General features: G+C 53.4%; 1 pseudogene; it reads right to left on the bottom strand.

Moving 5' to 3' along the window:
* Window positions 1–3,916: 3,916 nt before the first annotated feature.
* On the bottom strand, window positions 3,917–9,107 carry LOC149367231 (uncharacterized; annotated as a pseudogene).
* Window positions 9,108–10,402: the final 1,295 nt, after the last annotated feature.

Genomic DNA, 10,402 nt, shown 5'->3' with positions numbered 1-10,402 from the left:
GCGCGGTCGGCCGCGGCGGTGGAGGCTCCACATCAGAGGCGCTGCAGCTGACCCCGTGACGCTACAGCAGCGGTATAAAGCTGAGCTAGCTTGCCTCGCTCTCCGGGCAAAAGCCTGTCCGGCTTGTCGGGTGTGTATCTGTTCTTGCTTCGGCGAGCGCGGCTTCGGCCGCTTATCTGTTTTTTTGAGCAGCGTCCGTTCCGGCGGACGCAGTTGTTGCTGCGACGCGCGTCTTTTCGTTCCCTTTTCTCTCTACTCTGATCTTTTGACTCTCCTCTATCTGCACGAGGCAGCGGTGGTGGCTCGGCCTGAGCCAGTAGGCAGGCCCGTGCAATTTCCTTTTCATCCTTCTCTCAGTCACAACAAGAACAACAACTCCGGGCACTTACGAGGCGGCCAGGTGTTGGGATGCCGCCTAGAAGCAAGGCTGATTTGAACGAGAAGCGAAAGCTTCAGCGTGCCACAGAGACCGATGAAGAGCGGGATGAACGTCAACCAAGGAAAGCCATGTATTACCAAGCCTAGCCATCAATATGCTTCGCATCTGACTAGGCTTAACCTTAGCTAAGCCTCAGCCATTATTTTTTTCTGTCTCTCTCTCGGCAGGCCCGTGCACTTTCCTTTTCATCCTTCTCTCAGTCGCAACAAACCTAGAACAGGGCCGCCGCGGTGGCTCAGTGGCTATGGTGCTCGGCTGCTGACCCGAAAGGCGCGGGTTCGATCCCGGCCGCGGCGGCTGGAATTTCTTTGGAGGAGAAATTCTAGAGGCCCGTGTACTGTGCGATGTCAGTGCACGTTAAAGAACCCCAGGTGGTCGAAATTCCCGGAGCCCTCCACAACGGCGTCTCTCATAGCCTCAGTCGCTTTGGGACGTTAAACCCCATAAACCAAACCAAACCAAACCTAGAACAGGCGAACGTTGCCGTGCGCTATGCGTCATCGTTCGAGGTTCGCCGCAAGCGCGTGTTTACCACGGAGGCCGGCTATATTGTCGCGGAAGTAGCGAGCACGACACAAAGTAAAAGGCAAGCGGACACGGAGTCAACGGCTGTTCTCAATGGAAAAGCACACTCGAGGAGCGCGCGCGTCTCTAACTTTTTTCTCTTTCTGACGCCACGTGAAACCACCAGGTGGCAATATAATCATGATGTTTATGTTTATGTTTATGGGGTTTAACGTCCCAAAGTGACTCAGGCTATGAGAAACGCCGTAGTGAAGGGCTCAGGAGATTTCGACCACCTGGGGTTCTTTAACGTGCACTGACATCGCACAGTAAACGGGCCTCTAGAATTTCTCCTCCAAAGAAATTCAACCGCCGCAGCCGGCATCGAACCCGCGTCTTTCGGGTCAGCAGCCTAGCACCATAACCACTGTTAATCCGTAAGCATATCTATAGGCTAAATCATAAAGCATGACCATAAGCTAAACCGTAAGCATATCCATAGGCTAAATCATAAAGCATAACCATAAGCATCACCGCAGCTGTTCACTTCGAGATATCCAGGCTTAAACTTAGCTAAGCCCCAGCCAATGTTTTAAAATGGATGCTGCTGGTGTGAAGTATGCTGTCAGCAGGAAGGCGATTCTAGTCGACTGCTGTCTGGGCAAAAAAGATTGGCAGTGGCTTAGCTCAGCAACGCCAGGATATACGTGGCGAAAACAGTTTCGTCTACTGGCACTTAAGTCGCGACACGACAAGTGCACCTCAGCTAGCCTAGTATAGGAGGTATTCACTGAGGCCGCGCTACCAGACGGCGCGAGCGTCGTCGCGGCAAGCGCGCCATGTTTGCGGTCGTTTTGAGGCCAGCTCGCGCAGTGTCACGGTGCGCCGTGAGGTACCCGGCCTGAACTGTTAGTGGTCCGTAACATATCCGCACGTTGTTGAATGCGGCAGCGACCACTTATCTTTGTGGAGCTCGTATTGTGCATGAAGCTCGCAGCAGAATTCCTCTGCGCCGTGATATAACCGAGCTGCCTCAACACGGCAGCAAAACTGGCTGGCTGCGCTGCACGCAAGAATGTACACGACTTGCAGCTTTTAATATCAGTTGATAACTGTCAGCTAGTCATGCAGGGCACATCGTGGATAGACAGCGCGATTAATTACCGAAATTCCAAAACTGCCGCCGCAGAAATTGATAATTCAAGCACCTGTAGTCCGCTAACTGCTGACGCTTCTCAGACGGTCTTTCAGCAGAAAGGCAAAGCGTCATAGCTGCCTTATTTACACGACAGAACGGTCAAACAAAAATACTGTCATGCGCTCGCAGCACGAATGGCAGACACAGCGAGAATGTTTTGCAGTTCTGATTGTAGCTACGTAGCGCTGCTTCGTATGCACAAGACGTCTAGCGCTTTCGCAGCAACGCAGTGTGCAGCCATTCCGCTAGATTCAGTAGTAATACGTCACTTTCGGTAGATAGAGATGACAAGTTAAGCGCTACAGCTAGGTGAACAGACCCTTCGAATTACTCGCCTCTTCAAAAACGGCACTTCGGCCGTCGTCACCGCGGACGTCGGCACCGCGGATGTCGGCACCCTCAGCACGGCTCTTGGACTCACCCGTTGGTCAAGTAATTGCACCCTCTCATAGGTTAATATCCTTTAATTCCTTGGCCTGCCAGCAAACTTTAAGCCGTGCACAAGGTGGACCTCGATACCGGTGAATTCAACGCGCGCCAGCAGCCCTGTACGTCTCACACTCCGCCGGCGCCTCCCCTTTCTTACGGGCCGACTTTTTCACAAAGTGGAACTTTTTTTGAGCGGCCAGTTCCCGGAACACCCTCGCAGTAACGCGGTGTTACGGGCCGGACAGTAATTATCTATGGCGAGACGCGAAATACACTCACATTTCACACATCACCGGCTATTTAACGCTGCGGCTGGCTGCGGCGGACGCGCGCGCGACCACCAACATGGCGAATGCCGCGCCGGCCGCTAGCGCCCCTTGCGGATGACGTCATGTGCATACCTCCTATAGCTTTCGCTAGAAAAAAAAATGCCTCTCCCGTAACCGAGAGTAGAGTAAGCATGAAATGTTTACGGGCCTAACAGAGGCTCCATTGCTCGGCTTAAGCAGCTGTGACGGTGGCGGCATTGAAATCCAGGACGATGCAGAAGTGTACGCGGACACGACGAGACGCAGGCCTGACAAGAATGTATATACAGTGCGTTCGAATACTCCGCGAGCGTGTATACATCTGCCTGCCAGAGGGGAAAGGGCATGAAGGCCCTGCGGCCGGTCTTTTACATGCGTGAGTGTAGGACCGCAGCGCCATCCTTGGGGAGCGCGCGAAAGCAGTTTTTCAGCCGAAAGCCCTTCTCGCCCTGGAGCTCCCCTCTTTCTCTAAGCGGCCTTCTCTCAAAGCCCCTAACAGATCACGTATGACAACGAAGTGTATTGTGGCATGTATGTGCTTTTTGCACTCGTTATTAGAAATCGGAAATTATAATTCCGTGCATTATCAAATGCACAGCTCGACTGATATCTTGATAAACATTGAGAAGACACTGGCAGCAGTTATTTTTTGTGACTCGTTTGGAGAGCAACCGGTGCTTGTATACCGGTCCCGTAGGAGTGCTTAGAGAGTCTCGTTGAATCTCGTGAAGTCTCGTATGGTGCCCGGATGGATGAGTGGAATTCAGTGCCCGGATGAGGGGATTTCAGTGCCCGGATGATGGCTCTCGGTCTCGGCGTGACGTCACCACACTGCCGACAACGGGAGCTAAAAGCATTTCATGCTTAACACAGCCGATCTGTGTAGTTAATAATTGCGAAGTAGGTGTGCTACCGCTGCTGACCGCCTCTATACGTTTATAAAGGACAGTGCACCGGCTTTCTATGAGGCCGCTCCACCTTCTCATCGGCTACAGAGAGAGAGAAAAACTTTATTATGGCAAGTGTGTTAGACCCCCTTGGGTCCCTGGACCACCGCACGGTCCCACTCTACGTCGGAACGTCCATGTGGTGTTTGTACATGACGTCGGCACCCCGAAGCACCGCAGCAAGCTGCGATGGCGGGTCCGGAGACGAGAGCACGACCTCCCAGTCCTCCCAACTTGATAACGCGGGCTGTCCCTGCGGGGGAGGATCAGCAGGGCAGCCGAAAAGGATGTGGGAGAGTGTGGCGTGAGGGTCGCCGCACAGGGTGCATGCAGGGGAGGTGCCACAGTAGTGGGATAGCAGCTGAGGGGATGAGAGAGAGCGGGTCTGGAGGCGTCTCCAGAGGATCTGTTGGGAATGGGTAAGGGAGGGGTGTGGAGGAGGGTAAGTCCGACGGTCCAAGCGGGGCATTTGCGTGAGCTCTGCAAAGGTGTGCGCCCGTTCTCTCGAGAAACCTGGATCGAGGCCGTCCTGAGCCCGGCAAATCAAACCTCGGGCCAATTTATCGGCAGCCTCGTTTCCTGGATTCCCAGAGTGAGCCGGCACCCACTGGAGCTCTACCCTGCGTGGTAAGTTTTTGGAGGGGGTGTTCAACAACTCCCAAGCAGGGGCGTGAATCCTGCCTCTCGCGAAGTTGAACAGAACCGTTTTGGAATCGCTAAAGATGTAGTTTGCATTGGAATGTACAAGGGCTAGGGCGATGGCGGTTTCCTCTGCCTCCTCAGGCGTACAGCCCGAGGGAAGGCGGTGTGTGAGGGGCTGTGGGCTGGATTGTAACCAACAGCTACAGCTTCATGAGTTGTGCACGTGGCGTCTACCCAATTGGCGTCCTGGGCTTGTCCATAATACTTGTGTAGGGCCTTAGCGCGAGCCATGCGGCGAGGGATGTGGTACTGGGGATGAACGTTCCGGGGAAGGGGTTTCACGACGAGGGGGGTATGAATGTGTCGAGGAATAGCTATAAGGGATGTCTGATTAGCGGGAATGTTGATGCGAAGGGAAGCGAGGATATGCCTGCCAGTTGCGCTCGCGGCAAGTCTCAGATACTGTGTCTGGAGGTGCGCGTCTACTAGTTCCTGAATGGTGTTATGCATGCCTAGTTCAAGGAGCTTGGCTGTGCTAGTGCTGCGGGGTAAGTTTAAGGCTGCCTTGGTTGCTAGACGAATCATGGCGTTCACTCGCTCTGTTTCCATGCGGTTGAGCTTAAGGTATGGGGTGGCGTATAAGATGCGGCTAAGTGTAAAAGCATGCACTACTTTCATGCTGTCCGCTTCGTCTAAACCTTTGTGCAGGGAGGATACGCGGCGTAGAAGTTGCAACACAGATTGCGTGGAGGCCTTGAGTGTTTTAAGGGTATGATCGTTGCGTCCTGAATCCTGCAAGTAAAGGCCAAGGATACGGAGGGTGGGGGTGACGGGGATAGGGGTTCCTTGTAAAGCGATTTGAATGGGCGAGTTAGCTGCAGATTTCGGTCTTATGAGGAGAAGTGCAGATTTAGAGGGGGAGCATTCGAGCCCAATAGATGACGCATGAGCAGAGATGGTGTCAGCTGCTAATTGAAGAGTTTCCTCAATTTCTCCATCAGATTCATGAGTGGTCCATGCGGTAATATCATCAGCGTACAAGGTATGCCTTAGGTGTGGGATGAGAGCGAGTTTATGAGCTAGGGGGATGAGAGCAATATTAAAGAGAAGAGGGGAGAGGACCGCGCCTTGGGGGGTTCCAAGTTCGCCGAGTGTATAAGGTGGTGTGCTCAGCTCTGCTATGTGCAGGGAGGCAGTGCGGCCCGAGAGAAAGGCGCGAACGTAGTTGTAGGTATTTGAGCCTACCTGTAGTGCCTGCAGTTCTCGCAAAATGGCATCGTGTCGAATCCTGTCAAATGCCTTTGTGAGGTCAACCGCCAGAATAGCTATAGTGAGGTGGGGGATCGTGTCATCAAGCACGTCAGGTGTAATTTGTAGTAGGGCATCCTGTGCAGATAGGTGCGCACGAAAGCCCACCATGCTGTGCGGAAAAAGATGGTTGTCTTCCATGTACGTGGTTAGTCGGGCAAGAATTATGTGTTCGAAGGCCTTGCCGACACAAGATGTCAGAGAAATTGGTCGGATATTCTCTATGTTGATGGGTTTGTGGGGTTTAGGAATAAATATGATTTTTCCATGCTTCCAGGTGGCTGGGAGGGTACCTGACTTCCAGCAGTCGTTGAAGTGGGTGACTAGATGAGATATGGACGCATCGTCAAGGTTTCGGATAGCAGCATTGGTAATTTGATCTTCCCCGGGTGCAGTATTGCGCAATTTCAAAAGGGCTGTCCGAAATTCCGCCTCTGTAATAGGGGCGTCAAGCTGGGGTTGAGGTGGACCCATGTACTCAGGGTGCTTGCAAGGGTCACCTGGGGTGGTATATGTTGATTTTACCTGCGCGAGGAAGGCGTTCGTGTCCTGCATGTGGTTATGAGTAAGGCGGCGAATGCTAAGGCGTGTCTGGGTTTTAGATTGCGTAGGGTCTAGCATGTGGCGTAAGAGGTGCCAGGCACGAGTTGTGGAGAGATTTCCGCGGAGACTGTCACAAATCTGATTCCAATTAGCTTTGCAAAGAGTGGCACTGTGGTGTTCTATTTGAGTCTGAAGCTGTGCGAGTTTGAGTTTTAGTTTGCTATTGTGTTTTTGAGTTTTCCATCTGTGTGTTATGCGTTCTTGAGCTTGAAGGAGGTGCGCGAGCTTACTGTCAATTACGGGGGTGTCTGGGGTAGTGTCTAGCGTTCGGGTATGTTGGCGAATATCCTCCTGTAACTGGGTAGTCCAGGTGTCTAGGTCGAAGGGTACCTGTGTTGACTGTACGTGTTCCTGGCGAAATGTTCGTAACTGGCCCCAATTAGTTTGTCTAACGGTAAATTTGCGCTGAGAGCGGCGATAGCTTAGTGTTATGCGAATTAGGTGGTGGTCGCTGCCTAGTGTGGTTTGCGTTCTTTCCCACTGCAGGTGGGCCACATTTCTTCCAAGCGTGAGATCTGGGCTGGTATCTGTAGTAACACTGTTACCAACCCGCGTAGGCAGGCTGAAATCATTATAGATGGACAAGTGGAGGACCATCATTTCATTGCAGAGAACTGTGCCTCTGTGGTTTGTGCGCCGATAGCCCCAGTCCACGTGTGCGCAGTTGAAGTCACCGGCAATGAGTAGGGGATTTGATCCAGACAATTGCGCCACGGATTTGAGGAGTGGAGGGAGTAGATTAACTGGCTGTCGTGGTAGAATATAGCAGTTAAGAACGAACAAGGGAGATTGTGCAGGGGTTGGAGGTAAAATTTCGAAGAACGTGTGAGCGATAGGTGTGGTAATTGTGTGTTCCATGTAATGCAAAGAGTTGCAGACGTATGTGACCACCCGAGGATGATCAGTAGAGTCCGAGGGGATAAGAGCGTATCCGGGAAGTTGTTTGCAAACGTTTGCGTCCTGAATTGCGATGATGTCTGGTGGGGATGAGGAAGTACCGATAATCTGCAGTAGAGGATCGCGCTTACGCCGAAAGCCCCTGCAGTTCCATTGAATAATGTGTAAAGAATTATGGTCCGTCGGAGGAGCCATGCTGTAGCGTAGAGGGGCGAAGGAGTGGTGTGGTGGGTGGCACGTGTGGGAGGAGAGGCCTGTGAGAGGCTAGGAACAAGGTGATGTAAACGCTCCTCTACCTTGGCCATGATGCTAGTTATGACAGTATCCATTAAACGGGTAATGGTAGTTTCAATCAAAATTTGGCACTGTGCAGTGACCTGTGCAGTAATTCGCTCTGCGAGCCTAGCTTCTAAGTTTTTGGCGAAGTCTTGAAATTTTACTTCCAAGTTTATGGGTTGTGCTGGCGTCTCATCAGGCCTCCTCTTTTTCGAAGGAGGTTCGACAGGTGGCGAGGTGGGTGGAGAGGATTGGGGTGGAGGATTTGGGGGTACAGCGGTGGAGGTAGAGATGGCTCCCTTGAGCTGCCTTACCTCTTCCCGCAGAGCAGTCACTTCGTGGTCCTGGGAGGTCGGCGTATGAGTCCTGGCGGCCTTGGAGGCCCACGTAGAGGTAGTGGGAAGGGTCGTTTGCAGCGGGGGAAAGTCCTTCTTGCTAAAGGGCTTTGTTTTCTGTGGCGGCGGGCTGCGTTGTTTCGGAGTTGTTTGTCTTGCCTTGCATGAGCCGGTACCCGTGAGGTGCTAGCCCCCACACAGAATGCAGATCGGGATGCAGGAAGGAACAGCTTGCGGGTCATGCTTGTCCCCGCACCTCGTGCAGAGACCAGTCTTGGGGTGGGGGCAGACGTCATATCTGTGGCCCGGTCGGCGACAGTTGGTGCAGGCATCTGGACTGCCCTTGTACGCCGTGCATCTATAAACCACACTCATGTAGCGTATGGTATGAGGGACTGGTCCATGCGCAAAAGTGATTAATATGTAGAGCGTCCTCCCCATTCTGCGTGCTGCGATAATATCAGCGTCCGGGTTGCGGGTCTGGAGGTCTCGTAGCATCTGCTCCGGGGTTTCCGCCCAGTAGGCCTGTGAGATGACTCCACGTACAGCTGCGGGCGGCGGTGCGATGTAGGCGGCGACAGGGTAACTGGTCCCTTGGAGTGCCACTTCCTTGAGTTGTACGAGGTGCAGGGCGGTTGTTTCCTGGTGGGTAGCGACGGTGAATGTGTTATTCATAGGATGGATCCGGAGGTGAAAGTCCCCTAGGTCCCGGCCATCGGCAGTGACTTGCAGGGCTTGCATAAGGGGCTGCGCCATGGCTCCGTTCAAAGCGAGCCCGCCTCTCGGTCGAAAAACTACCCGTATGGTGCCGGGCGGGAGTGAAGCAAGGTGTTTACTTCGCTGCGGGACTGCGTGCGACACGCGCAGCTGTTGCTGTTGAGCACGGTACGTTGGCTTAAAGGGCGCAGGGGCAGCCTCGGCCTGGGCACCGACGGCGGACACGGCTGTTTGTGTGGGTCCAACCAGGGTATTCGGGCTTGGTTCTCGAACCTGGTATGCGCGGAGCACTGCGGTCCACTCACTGGGTCGGGACGTTTCAGGGTCGAGGTTGTCGCCCTGCGCTTGCACCTCCATGGCTGTTGGGGTAGGTGCGCTGCCGGTGATAGGCCTAGCCTCAAGCGAGGCGAGGCCCAGCGCGGCGGCTGGCGAGGAGCGAACTTTACGACGTCGGTGCGGTAAGAAGAGAGGACTGGATCGAATAATGGTTGTAGCGGTTGGAAAGCGCTCACCTTTAGGAAACGCTGGACATAAGAGGTGAGCTCTTGAGCGTTTGTTGCGCATGAAAAGAAGCCGAGAAGCGGTGACAGTACCGAAGGTGGCCGGAGCGGACTTCTCATCGGCTAAGACACGCGACGCGGCGTCGCCACCGTCTCCGGGCTTCAAGCTCACGGAGAGAGAAAAAGAGAGAGAGCGAGAGAGATAGAGAACAGGTTTGGGCGCCTTGCACACCCGCCGTGGTGGCTCACTGGTAAAGCGCTCGTCTACCGAGCCGGAGTACCCTGGTTCGAACCCGACCGCGGCGGCCGGGTTTCGATGGAGGCGAAACGCAAGAGGCGCCCGTGTGCTGTGCGATGTCAGTGCAGACCTCCACTATGGCTCCTCTTTCTCTCTTTCATCTTTCACTCCTACCTTTGTGCTTTCTCTCACGGCGCGGTTCAGGTGTCCACCGAGATATGTGAGACAGATATTGCGCCATTTCCTTTCCTCAAAATCCAATTTACCAATTCACTTTACCTTACACGAAGCAAATGTCACTCTTATTTCCCGTCTAAAAATGAAAACTGGTTTTGAGGAAAGGATATGACGCAGTAACTTTCAATAGATCTCGTGGACACTCTAACCTCGCCGTAAAGGAAGAGATACAGGATGTAGTGAAAGAAGAGGTGCTGTAGGGGAGGTCTCGAATAATTTCGACCACCTGGGGATCTCGAAACACGCCGCGGTGGCTCAGTGGACACTCTAACCTCACCGTAAAGGAAGAGATACAGGATGTAGTGAAAGAAGAGGTGCTGTAGGGGAGGTCTCGAATAATTTCTACCACCTGGGGATCTCGAAACCCGCCGCGGTGGCTCAGTGGTTAAGGCGCTCGGCTACGGAGCCGGGGTACCCGGGTACCACTTAGCCACCGCGGCCGGTTGTCCACCGAAAAAGGACACTGATAAGCTTTTAGTTGGCGTTTCTGGTGCGCTTGAGGTGTCCGCGGACTAACTGAACTGGCTATGTTCCTCTCATTCTCTTAAAACCAAGCCTAGCCTTATTCGAGGTGATGAAACGTTTCTCGGTTCTGAGAAAAGGAAAAACGCACACGGAAAAACGCACTTTGTCGGTGGACTCCTCAAGCGCGCCGCGAAAACTCACTAGAAAACTGTTACCAAACTTTTAGTCGGCGTTCATAGTGTTCTTGAGGTCTGCACTAGTTACGCGCCTTTTATCACAACCGAGAGAGGTTTTAGAATGCGCGACCCAGATTAGAAGTGCTAGTTTCGGTGGTATGAGCGCGAGGAAGTTAAATGACT

The sequence above is a fragment of the Amblyomma mixtum genome, chromosome 1 (assembly GCF_055824585.1).
Source record: "Amblyomma mixtum isolate Tamu chromosome 1, ASM5582458v1, whole genome shotgun sequence".
Lineage (NCBI taxonomy): Eukaryota > Metazoa > Arthropoda > Arachnida > Ixodida > Ixodidae > Amblyomma > Amblyomma mixtum.
The sequence above is the reverse complement of the archived record's forward strand: the minus strand, read 5'-3'. Positions and strand labels throughout refer to the sequence as shown.